This window comes from Vulpes lagopus, chromosome X (assembly GCF_018345385.1).
Source record: "Vulpes lagopus strain Blue_001 chromosome X, ASM1834538v1, whole genome shotgun sequence".
Classification (NCBI taxonomy): domain Eukaryota; kingdom Metazoa; phylum Chordata; class Mammalia; order Carnivora; family Canidae; genus Vulpes; species Vulpes lagopus.
This window is the reverse complement of record NC_054848.1, coordinates 95,177,309-95,196,942: the sequence shown is the minus strand read 5'-3', so window position 1 is coordinate 95,196,942 and position 19,634 is coordinate 95,177,309. Positions and strand designations below refer to the sequence as shown.

At 39.9% G+C, this 19,634-nt stretch overlaps 1 protein-coding gene across 7 annotated transcripts in view; it reads right to left on the bottom strand.

Annotated features, from left to right (window-relative positions):
• Positions 1–19,627, bottom strand: part of LOC121482906 (X-linked inhibitor of apoptosis) — a 54,243-nt gene extending 34,616 nt beyond the window's left edge. For 2 of the 7 annotated variants that reach the window (XM_041740962.1, XM_041740964.1), the window contains exon 1: positions 19,447–19,627. The gene's annotated coding sequence lies outside the window, so the exon portion shown is untranslated. Of the gene's footprint in view, positions 1–12,535; positions 12,620–18,616; positions 18,795–19,052; positions 19,406–19,446 lie in introns of those variants that run through there. The other 5 variants (XM_041740966.1, XM_041740960.1, XM_041740965.1 and 2 more) reach the window with 5 other exon arrangements.
• Between the last annotated feature and the right edge of the window lie 7 nt (positions 19,628–19,634).

The following is a 19,634-nucleotide window of genomic DNA, read 5'->3' as shown; positions in this document are numbered from 1 at the left end:
TTTTCTCTCCAACAGTTGGTGAGCCAGGCAGGAGCAACTTTACTGGCTGATCACTGCCTGCTCCAGGACTACTGGAGCTGAGATAATCTTGGTACACCTCTGATAGGCCTTGGCAGAAGGTAAGAATTCTTACCATGTCCATCTTCTGGATCTCTGCCTGAAGGGTCCAGCAGAAATGAGTGGTGAGAGTCCTTTTTTTTCTTTTCTAAATTTAGATTAGCAGGAAAAAATATTTGTGAAACTAATTCCTTAGATATAACACCTCTGGTAAAGATCTGAGTACTTGATTTTTTTTTAAAGTACTCTTGATTTTTATTGATCCTTGTCCTCCCAGGGACGGTTACTCTTTCTGTCTCTGTTGTGTTGTCATAAAAAGGAAGACCATAGCGTAGAACACAGGCATAGGCTCTATGAGCCTGCTGTTCAAGCCAGCCTCACTGATTGGTGAGTTCATGGTTCTCACCAGACTGGTGTCCGTTTAGACAAACTTTGCTGTGGGTTAATGAACACATGAGGTAAAGGCTGTTGCTAAGAAACATCTTGGAAGCCAAAGCCACAAGATTGGAAGGCATGGGTCAAGCATTTAAGTGCTATTAGAGCACTGGCCACCTAATCCAAAGACCCCTGTATTAGAATAAGTTGGTCACAGAACAAGTTAGATATATACTAGGTCACCTGCCAAACTCAAAAAAATTTCCATGCAAGTTCCTCTGTAAACCATCACATGATCCCCACCCAATGGCATATCCCTCTTAGGTATTAGTCTGGCTCCAAGAGACCCAAGGCTTAGCTCAAGCTGTTAACATCCATATACAAAAAGTTGGATGAGGTTTTCCTTTGTCTTGTTCTGTCTTGACAACATGGTTGCGTGACCAATGAGAATACTCTTTCTTGTCTCTGCCATACCAGTGTTTATCTTGTTGGCTAAATAGACTGGGCTTCTGAGACATGAAGTCACAAGCAGCAAGCTTTTCATCCAACTGTACCAGCTGTCAGGGGAGTCCGTCATAAAGGGCCCCAGTCCATAAGAGGCTTTTGTCATCTCAACCTTCATTGTTTTGTCAGTGCTGGAAAAAAAACCATTCTAGTAGTGCCTGGCAGGTATCAGATTAGTGGGTCTGGGACTGGAGGTCTTCTTGTGGGAAAATAGAGACACTGTTTTATTTTATTTTATTTTATTTTTTTTTAAGATTTCATTTATTTATTCTTGAGAGACACAGGCAGAGGGAGAAGCAGGCTCCCTGCAGGGAGCCCCATGTGGGACTCAATCCCAGGACCTCAGCATCACGCCCTGAGTCAAAGGCGGACACTCAACCGCTGAGCCACCCAGGCATCCCAGAGACACTGTTTTACTACACCATTCTTACAGCCTGTAACAACAAAGCGCTTTACTTTCTTAGACTATCTTTGGGAGTGAACTTTCAGGATCTTATAAGGACTGCATCTTTTTGCACTCTTGTGGGATGTCTCTTGCATGGTTGGTTAAGCCATAAAAAGCTTCTTGATTTGAACTGCTATTGACATTAATAGATACTACTTGTTGGGGCGCCTGGGTGATTGAGTCAGTTAAGCATCTGGCTCTTGATTTCGGTTCAGGTCATGATCTCAGGGTCATGAGATGGAGCACCTGTTGGGTTCGGTGAGCAGCAGGGAGTCTGCTCAAGATTTTCTCTCCTCTCCCTCTGCCCCTTCCTCCCTCACGTGTGGATGCTCTCTCCCAAAGAAGTAAGTTTTTTTAAAAAAACAGATGCTACCTGTCAATGGCCAGATGATAGCTCTTTTTCTGAAATGAAAAAGTTCTATATTTGAAAAAAAAATTTTAGAAAGCTCTCATCCTAAACAATTATCTTAATGGTACCTGTGGGAAGACCAAACTAAAAAGTAGACACAAAGACACAGAAGTAGTCTTAGACTCCCTTAACAAGATGTAAGAATAGAAATTAGAAGAAAAGTTAAAGTCCCCAATATGAGTTCCCCTTAAAATCTAGCCCATCTCCTCAGCAAATTCCTTTAGCCCCCAAAGCTCCTTCACCTTCCCCAGAAAATCCCTTAAAATACCTAGTTGCTTTTTTCAGTTTCCCTTTCCCTACAAGATTTACAGGGAGCATGCCAGCATGATCTCTAAGCCCCAGGGTAGACAAGTTACTCATGTAAAGTCAGAAAATAAATTTAACAGAAGCACCCAGGATGGACAGTTAGTCTTAGACATAAGGCTTATTTTGCTAGGTTCTATAATCAGGCTTCTCCAGCTTCCAGCCTTGCTATGCAATGTACCAAAGAATTCATGTCCTCTGGAAGGCAGCAGATCTTTTAAATTATAAAGCCCTTTTACCTCTACTTTCAAAGGAGCCTACCAAATTTAAAGAGAAATTATAAAGATGAATGGCCATTTATAACCCCACTCAGAGGGATCCTGTTTGGCTGCTAAGTGGTATTCTTTCCACCCATGATTAGGTTATCAGACAAGCCAGGCCACCCCCTGGAAACCTCCCTACCACCTGGAATTTCTCCAAGGCCCTCCTACTAATATCAATTGAAGGCAATGTTCAGGGTCTGATAGGGAGGTTTTTCCCCTTAAGGTGAATTCAAGATTGAACTGTACACTCAGAAAGGAGGCCCTTATTAAAAGGCCTTATAGAAACTTTACTGAATTCAACTCCGAAAATGCTTGCTGTTTATTTGGCTAAAAACTGACAAGATATTTAAAATATTTTTTCTGGGATGCCTGGCTGGTTTAGTTGGTAGAGCATGACTCTTGATCTCAGGGTCACGAGATAAAGCCCTATGATGGGCGAAGAGCTTAGGTAGCTCTGCGGTGGGAGATTGGCCAGATTGGAAGCTAATATTCAGAGCCTGACAGGAACGTTTTTTTATGGCCTCCTCCCCTAAGTTAAAATAAAACTATGTACCCAGAGGAAAAGAAAAATCCTCTAAAGCCCTTGTAAAAGGATTGATGAGTGGATCAAACTGTGAGGCCATTAAAGTTGCAACCCAATTCTTTGAGCACCTGTCCTTACAAATCTTTGCAAAACTAGATATGCAACTCTAGAGGCAATTCAAAGTTCCTCTCTTCCTATTTACCATTCCCCAAACCTCCCCTATTTATCTCACAAGGCGTGTAAATATCGGCCTCAAGAAACCAAAATCTTTCTTGAAGGAGCCTGCACTCTTTCCCTGGGCCCTTGAGATGTAAGTGTTAACTCTTACCTACACTATCCCCAATTCCTAAGAGTGGTATGAAAAAAAGGGGGGGGGACAAGGCATTTTTAAAATACAAACTGCTAAAAAGGCTTTCGTGCCCAAACTCTAGACTACAGCCTCCTGGAATATTACTTGTCAAGGACAAATACAAATCTTTAAGTCTTCTCCATAAATATCAGCAAAAAAGTTTCTATTCAAGTGAACTCAACTTATCTGATCTTTTTTGTCTTTTTAAGAGAGAAAGGGTACGTGCGTGCAAGCATGGGGAAAGGGAGGAGGGGAAAGAAACTCAGGCAGACTCTGCTCTGAGCAGAGCCTGGTGCTGGGCTTGATCTCATGACAGAACGTTACCTGAGCCAAAACCAAAAAGTTGACACTTAACTGACTGAGCCACCCAGGCACTCCCTAACTGTTCTATAAACTAGTGAGTTTTGCATTATCATACTCATCTCATGGCTAAAATGCCCAATGTGGGTCTTGAACTCACAATCCCAAAATCAGGAGTCACATGCTCTATTGACTGAGCCAGCCAGACACCCCGCTCATGGTTAAAATTTAGAACTACAAGGTCTCTACTTGCATCTGTCTGTATGTTTATGAATGTATTGCAGATGGGTGGCATTTTCCATCTCTAAATGGTATTACTAAAGTTAGTTTGTAAAAGAGCTCTATTCAACTGGCTTAATTTTAAGTGCTTATAAACTAAGTACCCCTAGAGTTCTTAGAAATATAACAGAAACTAACTTCAATGCTTTTCAGGTTCATTTACTTGGAAAAATATTCAGTACTGAAGCCAATTGAAGTTCATGAGTTTAAAATAGGAGTCTGCTTGAGACTCTCTTCCTCCCCCTTCCCTCATGTGCATGCACTCTCTAATAAATCTTTAAAAAATTAAATAGGCAGGTCTTTAGAATTATCAACACTGAATATAATGTAATCATTCAACTTCTATTCTGCCTGGGTTTACTTAGTCAAGTAAGTTTCTATCTCTTACAAAATTTGTCAGCAAGAAAAATAGCTTGAGATGATGGCTAATGTTTCATGAAGCTTTTGTGAGTAGTCTAAACATAATTGTCAAGAGCAAATGATTTAAATAGAGGTGAGATATAACTGGGATAAGAGCTTCTAGGTTAATTTTTTAGCAATAACTATAATTTATGGTACATCTACTTAAAAATAGCTTCTAAAATCTTTTTGGTAACTTTAGAGATTTGCAAAGTTAAGTGATGGAAATTTATTGACTATCTAATTTCCAAATAAGACAAAATAATAAAACATTACAGAACATAGATTTTTATCTAACTTTGGTTTCCTATTACAGATAGACTAAAGATAAATATGGGCTATTAGTAAACGTCTTATGCCACATTAAAAGATTATAAAATGAAGAAGCATATGCTTCTAGGAATTATGAACATACTCATAAATTTGCCAGTCTAAAGAAGGTGGGTGATCAGTTGGTTAAGCATCTGCCTTTGGCTCAGGTCATGATCTCAAGGTGCTGGAATGGAGCTCCAGTCAGGCTCCCTGCTCAGCAGGAAGTCTGCTTCTCCCTCTTCCTTTGCTCCTCCCCTCACTTGTTTCTCTCTCTCTCTCTCTCTCTCTCTCTTTCTCTCTCGGCCCCTCTTTCAAATAAAATCTTAAAAGAATACTAGCATAACAGTTCACAGTTGCTTACTACTTTAACTGGAAAAAAAGCAGGTTGTGTTTTTTGGCTAAAAAAGTTCATGAGATATGGAGATGCATTTGTGTTACAGGAAAAGAAAGCAAATTTGTTCTGAAATAAAACTGGTTATTTCAAAATGGGAAAGGTAAAAAGAAAGGACAAATAAAAAGTTGAGAACAGAGAAAGAAAAATTCCACCTTGTGTAATCAAGCTGGTTTAAACTGAGTTGTTATTAAAGGGTTTTTTAAATAAACTTGAATACTGATAGTATACCTATGTAAAATTAAAACTTAATTTTTTTTCATTTACTAAAAGGACAATGTTTTCTTGGACAATTGGTCTGCTAAGGTAAGAGACTGAAAAGTTTTTATCTTTTAATTGTCCTAGGACGCAAAGATTGTGTTTTATTAAAATAATTTTCTGTTCTTATCAGCCCTTTGGTTATGCTCACAACTATAGCCTTTTGTATTTGCTCTTAAAATCTTTTGTCACTCTGATTAAACAGATAAGTAATGTTTCACAATGATCTCTGATCCTATTTAATCAGATATTTTGGTATTTTTGACAAAGCTCTCAAAAATCAAATTACAAAGTCTTTTTTACCTCAAACCAGTTTGGAGATTTTTCCAAAGGGTTCCTTGAACCTCTCAAAGGTTTTGCCCTCTCCTTATAAAAAGAGATGTTAACTAATTAGGCTTATCTGGTATGTTAAATTACACAGGAAGCACTGTCAACTGATAAACTTTCTTAAACCTAAGTGTTCCAGAAATTACATGAAATTTCTAAAAATCTGGGGGGGGGTGTGGCTGGCTAAGTCAGTGGAGCACACAAATCTTGATCTCCCAAGTTGGGTACAAAGATTACTTAAAAATAAAATTTTAAGGGATTCCTGGGTAGCTCAGCGGTTTAGCACCTGCCTTCAGCCCAGGGTGTGGTCTTGGAGTCCTGGGGTTGAGTCAGCATCAGGCTCCCTGCGTGGAGCCTGCTTCTCCCTCTGCCTGTGTCTCTCATGGATAAATAATAAAATATTTTAAATAGTAAATAAAATAAGATCTTAAGAAAAAAATTCTAAAAATCTGTTATGTCCTGGTATAATCTTTGCCATTTTAAAATGTATCTCACAAAACAACTACATTTTCTTGTCAACTGCATTATAACAAACTCTCATCAAATCTTCAACCATTAACAATTGCCATTTTAAAGTCTTTTGCTATTTATTTACATTTACTTACTCTGATACTTTTGCAAATGTTCCTGCAAAAGTGTTTCATCTTCAGAGAAATTAATGAAAAGGACTCTTTTTTTTTTTTCCTTTTTAAGTAGGTTCCACACCTGGAATGGAGCCTTATAGAAAGGACTCTTGACAGGTACTCTAGAATAAAGGTTTCTGAGAACTAAGATTATAAAGCTAAACTGGGTAAGAATTTTCAGAACGGCGGGGGGGGGGCACCTGGGTGGCTCAGTGAGTTAAGCATCTGCTTTTGGCTCAGGTCATGATCTCAGGATCCTGCTTCAGACTCCCTGCTCAGTGGGGAGTCTGCTTCTCCCTCTCCCTTTGCCCCCCCCCTTGCGCTCATATGCTGATAAATAAAAAAATCTTTTTTTAAAGATTTTATTTATTCATGAGAGACACACACAGAGAGAGAGGCAGAGACACAGGCAGAGACACAGGCAGAGGGAGAAGCAGGCTCCATGCAGGGAGCCTGACATGGGACTCAATCCCGAGTCTCCAGGATCAGGCAGGCCCTGAGCTGAAGGCGGCGCTAAATCACTGAGTCACCCGGGCTGCCCATAAATTTAAAAATCTTTAAAAAAAATTTTCATAATGAATGTAAAACCTGGATCTAAGCAGAACAAGTATTAATTACATAGTACTGTAAAGAACTAAAGAGAATGATTAGAATTCTTTATAACTTTTTGTTTATATCAGTAGTTCTTTCACATTTTATTTTCTAAAATATATGGAAACATTTTTTTAAGGTTTTATTTTATTTATTTATTCCAAGGAGAGTGCTCATGCACGAGCTGGGAGAGGGAGAGGGAAAGAATCTCAAGTGGACTCTATGCTGAGCACAGAGCCTGACATGGGGCTTGATCTCAGGACCCTGAGATCATGACCTGAACTGAAACCAAGAGTTGGACGCTTAACCAACTAAGCTACCCAGGCACCTGAGGAAACCTTTCTTAAGCTAACTATGACTAAAAGCAATTTGGTAAATTATACCTTTGTGAGCAGAATTGAAACATACATCTTTTTCTACCTGATCCATCCAGAATTTGGATACATAGTAAGTATTCTTATTTTCGTGGCAATACAGTTATTTGCATAGGTTCTGTAAGAATCTGTTCTCCTTGGGGCACCTGGGTGGCTCAGTCAAGCATCTGCCTTCAGCTCGTCATGATCTCAGAGTCCTGGGATGGAGCCCTACATCAGGCTCCCTGCTCAGTGGGGAGCCTGCTTCTCTCTCTCTCTCCCTCTGTTCCTCCCCTCACCTGCTTGTGCTCTCTCAAATAAGTAAAATCTTTAAAAAAAATAATGTTTTCCTTGTAACAGGATACAAATGGAAACACTAGTTATAGTACCAAGACTTTGACTAGAATGCTATGCCTGAGAGAGACATACATACACTCAGATATGCCTAGACAGCTTTAAGAACCGAAGGTTGACTTTACAGAGGCAATAAAGCCCCTTGGAATAATCAGCCTGGTAACTTGCTTATTAACAGGTTCCTGGTAGCCTTACCAGGTAAATAAGGAAGGCCACCTTCTGGCAGGTACAGGAACCTTAGGATATTCTGTGAACCTTGAAAAGAGGAATTAACCCAAATCTAGAAGTATTACAAGTTAAGCCTGATGGCCAGTCTTTGGCTTGGCTTTCTAGCCTCAAGAGGCTTTTAAAAAGTCCAACCTGAGATTCCTTATTTAAAGTTCCAACAAGGCAGCCTGGGTGGCTCAGCGGTTTAGCGCTTGCCTTCAGCCCAGGGCGTGATCCTGGAGACCGGGGATTGAGTCCCACGTCGGGCTCCCTGCATGGAGCCTGCTTCTCCCTCTGCCTGTGTCTCTGCCTCTCTCTCTGTCTCTCATGAATAAATAAATAAAATCTTTAAAAAATAAAATAAAGTTCCAACAAAGCAGATTAAAAGAGCCTATATGATGAATCAGTATTCTTGTTACACTTGTATAAATAATCACAAATAATATAAAAAATAAAATAAAGTTCCAACAAAGCAGATTAAAAGAGCCTATATGATGAATCAGTATTCTTGTTACACTTGTATAATCAATCAGGCCAAGTTTATCGAAACTAGACTGGATTTGCAAATAAATTGGTTATACTGTGATTATCTTTGATAAAATCGGGGGTGATTGTAGAGAGAAAAAGGATGTTTCAGTAACAACCATTATGAATATCAAATTCTAGTGCTATTGGGGCACCTAGGTAGCTCAGTCAGGTTAAACATCAGACTCTTGGTTTTGGCTCAGGTCATTATCTCATGGGTCGTGGGACTGAGCCCTGAGTTGGGCTGGGTGCTCAGCAGGGAGTCAGCTTGGAGATTTTCTCCCTCTGTCCCTCCCCAAACTCATGTTCTTTCTCTAAATAAATCTTTTTAAGAAAAGTCTCAAATTCTAGTGCTATTATCTTTGAGGTTCTACCTATAAACGGCTGATCCTGAATTCAGAAGTTTCCTCCAATATTTAGCTACAACTTTCCAAACTAACATTTCCAAATATATCCCACTACAAACCAGGAAAATCTTTGAGAATGCCACTGCCTGCCCTCACTCCATCTGAAGTTGCTTCAAGCAGGACATCTAGAAATCCTCTCACCTGGCTACCTTCAGAACTAAGAAACTAGGACTATAATCTGCTCTAATTAACCTTTTTCTTTCATTTCCATAGAAATTTCTTATTAAATACCAGATTGTTTGCACCATAGCCCTAACTTTGGGAGCACAAGTGCATGACCATCTCCTGAAATGAGACACAACTATGTAACAGAACTGGCCTATTCTCAGGACTAAGAGACGGTTGAGTGAGATGGAGCAATGTACCAACTCAACCTCTGGGCTGTGAAACTTCATGCACAAGTTTCAAAGGCAGGACTAAAGGGTTTCAGAATAAGCCTCCCCAAAGTGAGTCACTTTGGAATGAAAATTACTTTTCAAAAATTTTATTGCTATTATTACTGATTGATTATAACCTCTACATCCAACTGGAGGCTCCAACTCATGACTCCAAGATCAAGTTGCATGCTCTTCTGAATGAGCTGGTCAGGTGCCCCTTATTATTTTTTTTTTTTTTAAGTAAACTCTACCACCAATGTGGGGCTTGAACTCATGACCCACAAATCAAAAGTTGCATGCTCTACCAACTGAGTTGGCCAGGCACCCAGGGCACATGGATTACTTTAAACTGAAATGAGTCAAAAACTCAGGAAAAGCTTTTATCTTCTCCTTAACTGCCTAAAGAATTTAGATGGAGGGCCTGTCTGGGAAGAAAACTATCACCTGAGATAACTACAAAGAATATGAGCTAGGTGTGGTAAGCTAGGGGAAGCTCTGTAGGGCCTGGAGATCAAATTCCTTTGCTTTCCATTGTCTCTGTATGGCCTGGCAAATATTTATCAAACATTTGCTCATCTTCCTGTAAACTCTTCCTTCCCTTTGAAGACTCAGACCCCCACTCCCTTTCTCCTTAGCTTAGGATGGCATATAAACCTCAACTGCCTGTCTGCCTGTGGGTCTCATGTTCTTATGGGGCTCTTCTATGTACGTAATTATTCTATTAAATCTGTCTTTTAACGTTTACCAGCCAAGGAACCTAGAAAATTAAAAAAAAATCCCCTCCCAACATATTCCAAGTAGCAATCACTCTTATCAGTTTGTGTATTCCTCCAGAGATGGTCTATGAATATACAAGCATGTATGAGTATTTTTAAAAATATAAGTGTTAACATAGTCTATACACAGCTATGCACCTTCATCTATGGACATTTAGAAAGCTAACAATTTTTTACTACTATAAATTTTTTTTAATCATTATGTAAGAGCGAAAAGTCCTTCTCTCTAAAATCTATTTATGTCATTATTTGCTTTTAGTGGCAACATTGAATGATTTGAACAGGAGTGTGTCCTTCACCACCTCCTATTACCTATCTTGGTTTTGACCAGTAATAGTGTTAAGAAAAAGCTTGAATGCACTTACATATTCAGAAAACAAAGATGCCAATAACAAAAATTTAGCAGTAGGGAAGGTATGGGGTAACAGACACTCTTGCTGGTGAAACTACAAATTGGTATACATTTTGTGGTGGGGGGATGGGTGAAACAAGTAAAGGGGATTAAGAGTACACTTATCTTGGGGCACCTGCCTTTGGCTCATGTCATGATCTCGGAGTCCTGGGATGGAGCCCCATGTTGGTCTCCCTGCTCAGTGGGGAGTCTGCTTCTCTTTCTGCCCCACCCCCACCCCCCACTTGTGCTCTCTTAAATAAATAAAATCTTTAAAAAAAAAGTACACTTATCTTGATGAGCAATGAATAATATATGGAATTGTTGGATCACTATAGAGTACATCTGAAACAAATACAACACTGTGTGTTAACTACCCTGGAATTAAAATTAAAAAAAAATTAGTACACCTTTCCTAGAGGATAATGTGGCAATATGTTCTAAAATCTTAAAGATAAATAAATAAAAACTTAAATATATGATTACTTTTTGAACCACTTATTCTAGTTGTAAGCATTAACTTTAAGGAAATGATTAGGGATTTTAAAAAAATGTATATAAGGATATTCAATACAGTGGTATTTATAAACAAAAAAATTCAATGTCTAACAAATGAGGACAACACTTTGGTAATGTGGATACCAGGCATTCATTACAAACTCAGGTTGTAGAAGAATACTAAAGGACATAGACATATGTTCATGCTATTGTATTAAATGAAAAAAGCTGATTATAAAATACTGTGAAGTTGGGCAGCCCGGGTGGCTCAGCGGTTTAGTGCCACCTTCTGCCCAGGGCGTGATCCTGGAGTCCTGGGATCAAGTCCCATGTCGGGCTCCCTGCATGGAGCCCGTTTCTCCCTCTACCCGTGTCTCCCACCTACCTGTATCTCTCTCTGTGTCTCTAATGAATAAATAAAATCTTTATTTATTTATTTTTTAAGATTTTATTTATTTATTCATAGAGACACAGCTAGAGAGAGAGAGGCAGAGACAAAGGCAGAGGGAGAAGCAGGCTCCATGCAGGGAGCCTGATGTGGGACTGGATCCCAGGTCTCCAGAATCACGCCCTGGGCTGCAGGCGGCGCCAAACCACTGCGCCACCGGGGCTGCCCCAATAAAATCTTTAAAAAAATAAAAAATAAAATAAAATACTGTGCAGTAAAATCCTAATTACGAAAAATACAGATATACAAAGACAGGCTAAATTATACATCAAAATTCTACTGTGGTTATCTCCCGGCAGTAGGATTATGGAGTTTTATTTTCTTCTTTGTGCTTTTCTTAATTTTCTAAATTTTATCCAGTAAATATATTAGATTCTAATCAAAAGAAAAAAAGCAGTTGGGCTCTTGATTAGTCAGGTCCCTTGTACAATCCTGCCCAGCAGATTGGGGGTTTTATTTGGCTATATGCCAGGTGACAATTCTTTTTTCATCTGTGAACACATTAGCACAGTAAACTATCAATAGCAAGGCCAGGTATTGCAAGGTTTTGACTTTTAATTCACAAAAGATCATTCTTATAACTTGCAGAGGAAAGGATATATTCTTGGTCCTTATGTTTTTACCTATGGTGAGAATTTTTGCCAGCTTGCTGATTTGTAATATTACTGTTAGATTACTAACTCCTAGCCACCACAACGAGAAAGACGAAATTGTAAATTGATGTCAACACTCAATCATTAGGTTAAGAAAAAGAGATACAGGTCAACTCCCAGAAATAAAAGCAGTAATCAAGTCATGTCCACAGTGGATGGCCATGAATATATGTCTTTTGGTCCTCTGCTCAGTGGCAGTAAATCACCAGCAGAGAGGGCTGAGAAACACAGGTAATATCTGATTGCTACTTATTGTTGACTTGACTTTAAAGTGAAAGGACTATGTTGAATCTTCTGAGGGATGCCTATTGCTGGAGTTCTGAACTATTCACTTACTGCCTTATAAAAATAATCAATTAATTTGGGGCCTGGTAAGAAGAAGAGTTGCCTGTAATCTTTACTTTAAAATTTCCATATTTAGGGATGCGTGGGTGGCTCAGAGGTTGAGCATCTGCCTTCAGCTCAGGGTGTAACCCCGGGGTCCTGGGTTCAAGTCCCACATCGGGCTTTCTGCATGGAGCCTGCTTCGCCCTCTGCCTATGTCTCTGCCTCTTTCTCTGTGTCTCTCATGAATAAATAAATATTTTTTTAAATTTCCCTAATTTTTACAAAAGGGCAGTTTTGAATCAAGTACACGTAAAGTAGAATCATTATATTTTGTAGACACAAGCAAAACGTGTTCACCATAACTGACTGTATTTATGCTGACAGAATAATAGAAATCACTCTTCCATTTTGAAGATAAGGAAACGAAAGCATAAGGATGTTAAATGATTTGACTAAGACCATAGAGTTAATGAGTAGCACAGAACTGGAACTTATTCTATTTGATACTTACCCAGATAACTTATCCTGACAGAGTGATGGGGGTTGCAGTACTTAAAAATCAGATGGTTCTCCAAGTGCCATGCCAAAGTACTTTCTTTAAAAAAAAAAAAAAATTTGTCTCCAGGATCAGGCCCTGAGCTGAAGGCAGATGCTAAACCGCTGAGCCACCCAGGGATCCCCAACCAAAGTTCTTTAATAGATGACTCAGTGAATGGGTAATATCTACCCTAGATATTTCTCAGAATTAAGTAGTCTTCCATGATCATGTTGAGATCTCAAGTGCTGAAACAAGTTCTTGATAAAAGCCAACAACTTTTCTTTTTCTCTAGTAAAAATAGGTAGTTCTACCTGAAAGCCACTCTGCTGCATATATACATTTAGGTTTGTCTTCTGTCTGGGTTTGAATAAAAATGACACCAAGTAAAGGAAATTGCCATAATAAGTGACTCCGAGCCAAATTAAAACAGTACCACATATTTAATGAGTGCCCCCGTGTTCTAAACTATCTACAAACTAATTTTAATTTTCCTCCATGCAATCATTTTAGCTACACATAAATATTCTAACCTACTACAACATGCTGAATTGAAACTAAAAAATGTCATCCCATTTAGTAGTAGGTCAAAAATTCAACATGAGCTTGCGTGATTCCACAGCCTATCCCTTTTTTTCACCATGTTACCTCTAATAACTAAAATACATATGTGATTTACAATTAGGATGTTTTCACATGTGGTATTTAATTTAACCTAAGCAACATATCATAGCCCCTATTTGAAATACGGGGAAACTGTGGTTTTCTGTTACTCATCAAAGATCATACGGTAAATGACAGTCAAAAGTCAAACCCGGTGATTATGACCAATATAGGTCTAAGGAAATTACTCTAAGAATTACTGGCAGAAGAGTTAGTCTGGTGAGGTAGCAAAAAATGTCAGCTCCTTGCCCTTTCAAGGCTTGAAAAATTAGCAGGAGCCATTGAAAAGTAAAATCACATACCAGTATGTGATTATATATATGAAAGGCCTGTGTTGTGAGGCCAACAAAATTGTCATAAGGGTAAATATAAAAGTTCAAACCACATGTCAGTATTTATAGATTCCAGGGAATGTACAGTGGTACCAACTTTGCCCAGTTTAGGAAATCAGCCTTAACTCATGCAATTCAACCTCTGATCATCTGAGTTCAAGCTATTCCCAGTTTGTACAGGTAAACCTCAGTTTTCACCACAAACCATATCCTTATAAATACATTATAAAAGCAGATCATGGGGGCACCTGGTTGGCTCAGGTCATGATCTCATGGTTCTGTGATCTCGAGCCCACAGGCTTCCTGCTCAGCAGGGAGACTACTTCTCCCCCTCCCTCTGCGTCTGCCCCTCCTCCCCACTCGAGTCTGTCTCTCAAAGAGACAGACTTTTTTTGGGGGGTGGGGGGGAGCCTGGGTGGCTCAGTGATTGAGTGTCTGACTTCAGCTCAGGGCTTGATCCCAGGTCTCACATCCGGCTCCCTGTGGGGAGCCTGCTTCTCCCTCTGCCTGTGTCTTTGCCTCTCTCTCTCTCATGAATAAATCTTAAAAAAAAATTTTTTTAAAGCAGATCACGCGGTAAGTGAATCACGTGTATACTTAACAAAGATTGGATACCAATATACCAAATTAAATTCCAAAACGTATCAAAATATTAGAGCTACAATGATACCATAGTTAACAATAAAAGTCCATGCCAAGTCCTACAAAATTACATAAAATATCCTTTTATCACAAAAAGGACAACCTACTATTAAGTATAATAAGAGCACATAAAACATTAACTCATATGTTTGGCCTCAAGTTTTTATGGTAAATACAGTAATCAACAACTGCTTTGGTTAATTTCTCAGAGTAGAGGAAGTCCTTTATTTGGAATTATCTGGAAGGCCTTAGAAATTTTAGTTTTTCCTTCTTCGTCTAATACATTCCTCTATAACAAGTAGAAGCATTCAGTCAACAATTTTCTTAAAAGATTTATTTGAGAGAGACAGGTGGGGGGCGGGGGAAGAGGGGCAAAGGGAGAGGGAAAGAGAAACTTAAGCAGACTCCACATGAGCATAGAGCCCAACGTGGGGCTCAATCCCACGACCTGAACCAAAACCAAAAGTTGGATGCTCAACCAACTGCACCACCCAGGTGCCCCTCAGTCAATAATTTTTTTTTTTTACCAGGCACCTATTTATACATGCCAGCCACTGTTAATACAGTTATGTTAGAACTTGGCTCAGGACGCCTGGGTGGCTCAGCAGTTGATCATCTGCCTTTGGCCCAGGGCGTGATCCCGGGGTCCTGGGATGGAGTCCCACATCAGGCTCCCTGCATGGAGACTGCTTCTCCCTCTGCCTGTGTCTCTGCCTCTCTCTCTCTCTGTGTCTCTCATGAATAAATAAATAAAATCTTAAAAACAAAAAAAGAACTTGGCTTAAAGCAGAAGGTGCTCAAGGTGTGTTGTTTGGATTGTCTCAAACTGAAAACTGTATTTCTAAGTGCTATCTCAGTATTTCTCAACTTAGCTCCTTAATCAATTTTGATCAAAGCAATACCATCAAAAACCCGTCTAAGAGATCTTCTGAAAAATAGCACGCAATGAAAGAAAAGCAGGACTACTGCAATCAAAGAAATCTGAATTCAAATCCTACCCCTGCAACTTATTAGCTATTTGGACCTTGAGCAAGTTATTGAACCCTTCTTAGCTTCCACTAATTTTTCTCTTCTATGCTATGGTAATCCCAGAATGTTAAACCCCAGAAGCCCAGTTTTTCCCTCTTCAATTTATTCTACACCCACCCTACAAATAAAACAGGCTAGCTTTCAACACAGTAGTGACACAGATCTCATTCACATCACCAACAAAAAATGAAATTCAAGTACTTAGCATGTGAAATTTTAAAATCAAGCATTCAAATCATAAAGGCAGAAAAAAATAAATGTAAGTATAATCCACAAATTAAGGTTTATATCTCCACCTTATTCTTTTTATCATTTTGTTTGCAACATTTATTCCAAACAGATTTTGGATTGTCATGTGGGAATTTTTTCCTTGATAGAATCTGAGATAACCAGTTATAAAAAAACTATCACAATGGATTTTGAATCTTTGGAATCAACTAACCCAAGCCTGTTACTTTATAAAATGAAGGAACCAGGGCATAGAATAATATGCAGCATATGGGGCGCTTGGGTGGCAGTGAGAGAAGTGTCCAACTCTTGGTTCAGGTTGTGATCTCAGGGTTGTGAGATCGGGCACACCAGGCTCCCTGCTCAGCACAGAGTCTGCTTAAGACTCCCTCTTCCAAAAAAAAAAAAAAAAAAGACTCCCTCTTCCAGGGCACCTGACTTCTACTCGGGTCATATCTCAGGGGTCCTGGAATTGAGCTCCCACATCCAGGTAATCACTCAGCACGGAGTCTCTTTGTCTCTTTCTCTTTCTGTCTCTCCCCTCAGTCATGCTTTCTCTGTCCCTCTCAAATAAATAAATCTTTAAAAAAAGAATATGCAAGATAAATAAAACCTACATTTTAAAAGACTTTTCATGACATAGGAAATGTTCAATATAGAATGAATGAGAAAAAAGGATTACAGCAATCTATGTACAATATGAACCTAAATGATAAAAGTAAATCTAAAAGAATGTGAATTATACTTATTCTGTTACAGTATTCTGAATTTCATAACCTTCTAAAAAACATATTTATTTTGTAACTTAAAATACTCCAAAATAATGTTTTGAATTAAATGGGATATTTAATTCATAAAAAGTCATGAAAAAATAGAAATATGTAGGCATTGAGGTGTTTAAATGACTTGCTCACAATCTCAGAGCTAATTGGAAACGAAGCCAAGACAAGAACCCAGGCATCAAATCCAGGGCTCTTCCCACTGTACCACATGACCTCTAAGACAAAAATAGTATCTGTTCACCAGGAATTGCACTGGAAGAACTGGTAAAGAGCTGGAAGCCTGAGACTTAAATTTTGTGAGCAATAAATACCTGTTTTCCCTTAAGTCAAAAAAAAAAAAAAAGACTGTGTTCTTATTAATAAATATCAATTTATTTTACCACTACTGTTTTTGTCTCCTTAAATTTATTCACGATGACCTTAAACAGTGCTACAGATTACATTTTATAATACTATTACCAGATTAGAACACAGATAAAGCTTGAGATTTGACAGCTCATGATAATCTCCCAGCCTCAGGAGAACAAGGACATCTACTTTGCCATATTTATCTTTCAAACCCTACACCACATAGTATAATCTCTGCCATATAGTAGGCACTCAATAAAATGTCTCTTTCATAAAGCATAACTTTCCCCCCCTCACCTTAGCACTAGCTACCAGACTTAAGTATTAGAACAAACAAAAACAGTAAAATATCATAATCTCATACTTGGGGTAGGCATTTACAATATAAACAAAGAATTTATTAAACAAATTAATGTTTATGGCCAAATGTAAGGGGAATATTTATGTTAGTCAAATATTTCAAGCAGTATACAAATTAATTGGGATGTTACTAACAATATTCTTATCTACTGAAATGGTCCTAACCTTTAGCCAGGATTACTTTTCCTGCCTAGTTGGGAGTCACTGAATGCACTATAAAGCAATAAAGTACAAATGTAGCACAAAGGGTACTGGACCAGGACCTAGACCTTAGTCCAAGCTCTGCTAATAATTAGATATATAATCTTGGGTAATTCACTTTTTCTCTTTTGAGTCCTAGTTAGCCTATTCATAAAAAGAAAAGAGTTGAAGTACTTATCACCAGGGACCCTTCCAATCTTAATTTTTTAAAATAATTCTTATCCACAAAGATTCTACATTCAGATTTTTTCATTGCATCAAACTGTGTATCTTGAATGTTATGGCTTGCTATATTATTTGATAATAAAAAATTTAGCACATTTTCTAAAATTCTATAAAGATTAATAACATATATTCTTTTTACCATCTTATACTAGGTGCCATAAGAGAAAACAAGAAATGTGAGCATCTGATAATCAGGCCTGCTTTGCCAGCTGGGCTGACAGAAGCCACAGTGGATTTTACAATACAAACCACTGATATGTAAATGCATATATGTATTTACATACCATTGATAAATACTTATGTTGATATACATGTAGGTGTGTGAATTTTAAAAGCTATTTTTAATTCTAAAATCAATACTTGTTTATGGTAAAAATTCAAACAGTACATTAGGCCATATGTGAAGTGCAAATTAAAAAGCATCATATTCCTCTCCATCCCTCTATTAAGTAGGCACTGTTCACACTTTTCTGGTGTATCCTTCCAGAAATTCTCTGAGTATATTCAAATATGCATATGTGCATGTGTGCATAAATCTTATTAACCTAAACTGTTGCCACTTCTTGAATGACAGGGGAAAATATCTCAAGCATTGGTTTCAATAAACATGTTAAATACATGGAAGGTAGTTGCAGTTGTATGATACAAAGTAGTATAGGCTTCAAGTGTGTGGTGAGTTGAACATTTAATTTTCTTGCTTGGAGGCTATGCACAGCAATAGCTCAGAAAGAGCAGTGAGCGAAGAGCCAGACAAGCCGGGTACTAATGTAAGTAGTTGAGTAGTCTTAGGCAAGCCACGAATCTTCTTGTGCCTTAGTTTCTGCTTTTGCAAAATAAGAGGATTGGACTAAGATCTCTTCCAACTCTAAAATGTTAAGAGTTCTAACTAAGATGGCTGGCTGTAATCGTGTTCTCTTGAACTGGCTGTAAGAAATTCTAAGTAAAAAAAGGGAAAAAAAGAACAGTACAGCAACCTCTAGTCTTACAAAAGTATATTTCTATGCATCAATGAGTATAAGGCATAGGGTGACAGGCCTAGTGATATAATTACATTTGAAGGCAAAGTAGCAGATTATTAAAATCGGACAGATTTTTATGAAGCTCTGATTGACCTTTTTCTTTTTTTGGAGGTGGAAGGGGCTGTTTAGTTTCAGCAATAACCACCCCCTTCCTATCAAAAACAATTAAGTGTATTATGGAGTTAAAATAATGAAACTGAAAGTTAGACTGAATTTTGTTTTACTCACAGAATATGCTGGGGAAGTGACTAGGACAGCAAAGATTGGAAAGAATTACTAGCTAATTTCCTCTTCCGGAAGCTCTTTGGCTCCTATTCTTTCTGCTTCACGTGCCCTCGCCAGGCACACTCCACCCAGCTCCATACCTGCCACACGCACCAAACTGGGGGGTGGGAGGGGGCGGTCCCTTTGATCATTAAAAAAAAAAAAAAGTTGACTCGATTTACCTTAGAGGTTACCGGGTTTAAGAAGGCACCGGGCAAGCCCGAAGCCAGCCAGCCACCCACGCCCCCACCCACGCCTTCTTTCGGTGCTCCCGGGAACCCCGGCAAGGGGCCACCCGCGCCGCACAGGGGCGGCCTTCCCGCCCCTTCCCGCAGCGCCGGGGCCCGCGGCGGGGGGGGGGGAGGAGGAGGAGGAGGAAGCCCGTACAGGCAGTACCCACCGCGCCAGGAGAGCCAGCCCGGATCGCCCGCGGCGCCCTGCGCGGTCCGGAGGGGAGGGTCCTGGAGGAGGGGCGGCCCGAGCCCCAATCTGGAAATGCCAACTCCGCTTTGCGGCCGGGCCCCAGCCTAGAAGGAAACGGAAGTCTCTCCGTCTCCCTCAGGCGCACCCACCAGCCCGCCCGTCGCCCGCAGGAGCCCCGAGCCGGGGAACCCGAGGTGCGTCCACGACAGGGCCTCACACAGACTCCGGCCGCGGTCGGTCAGTCTCAGGCCCCGGCCGCGCCAAGGGCCCCCCCGCGCCGCCGCAAGCTCCTTTCTACCGTCCCCGCCCGGGGCCAGCCTCCCGCCCTGTAAGGCCCCTCCTTCTTCCCCCTCCGCCATTTTCGAACTTACCCTTGGGCCCCGGCGCCCCGGATTAGTGCTGAGCCCTCCCAGGGCGCAGCCAAGGTCCCGCCACTTCCCTGGGCCGGAAGGGGGCAGCCCGGACAATCGAAGCCCTCTCCCCCCAACCCCCACCCCCCGGCTGGAAGCCAGAACCTGACCCAGCGGGCGCGCCTGCGCAGTGGGTACCTCGCAGTCCC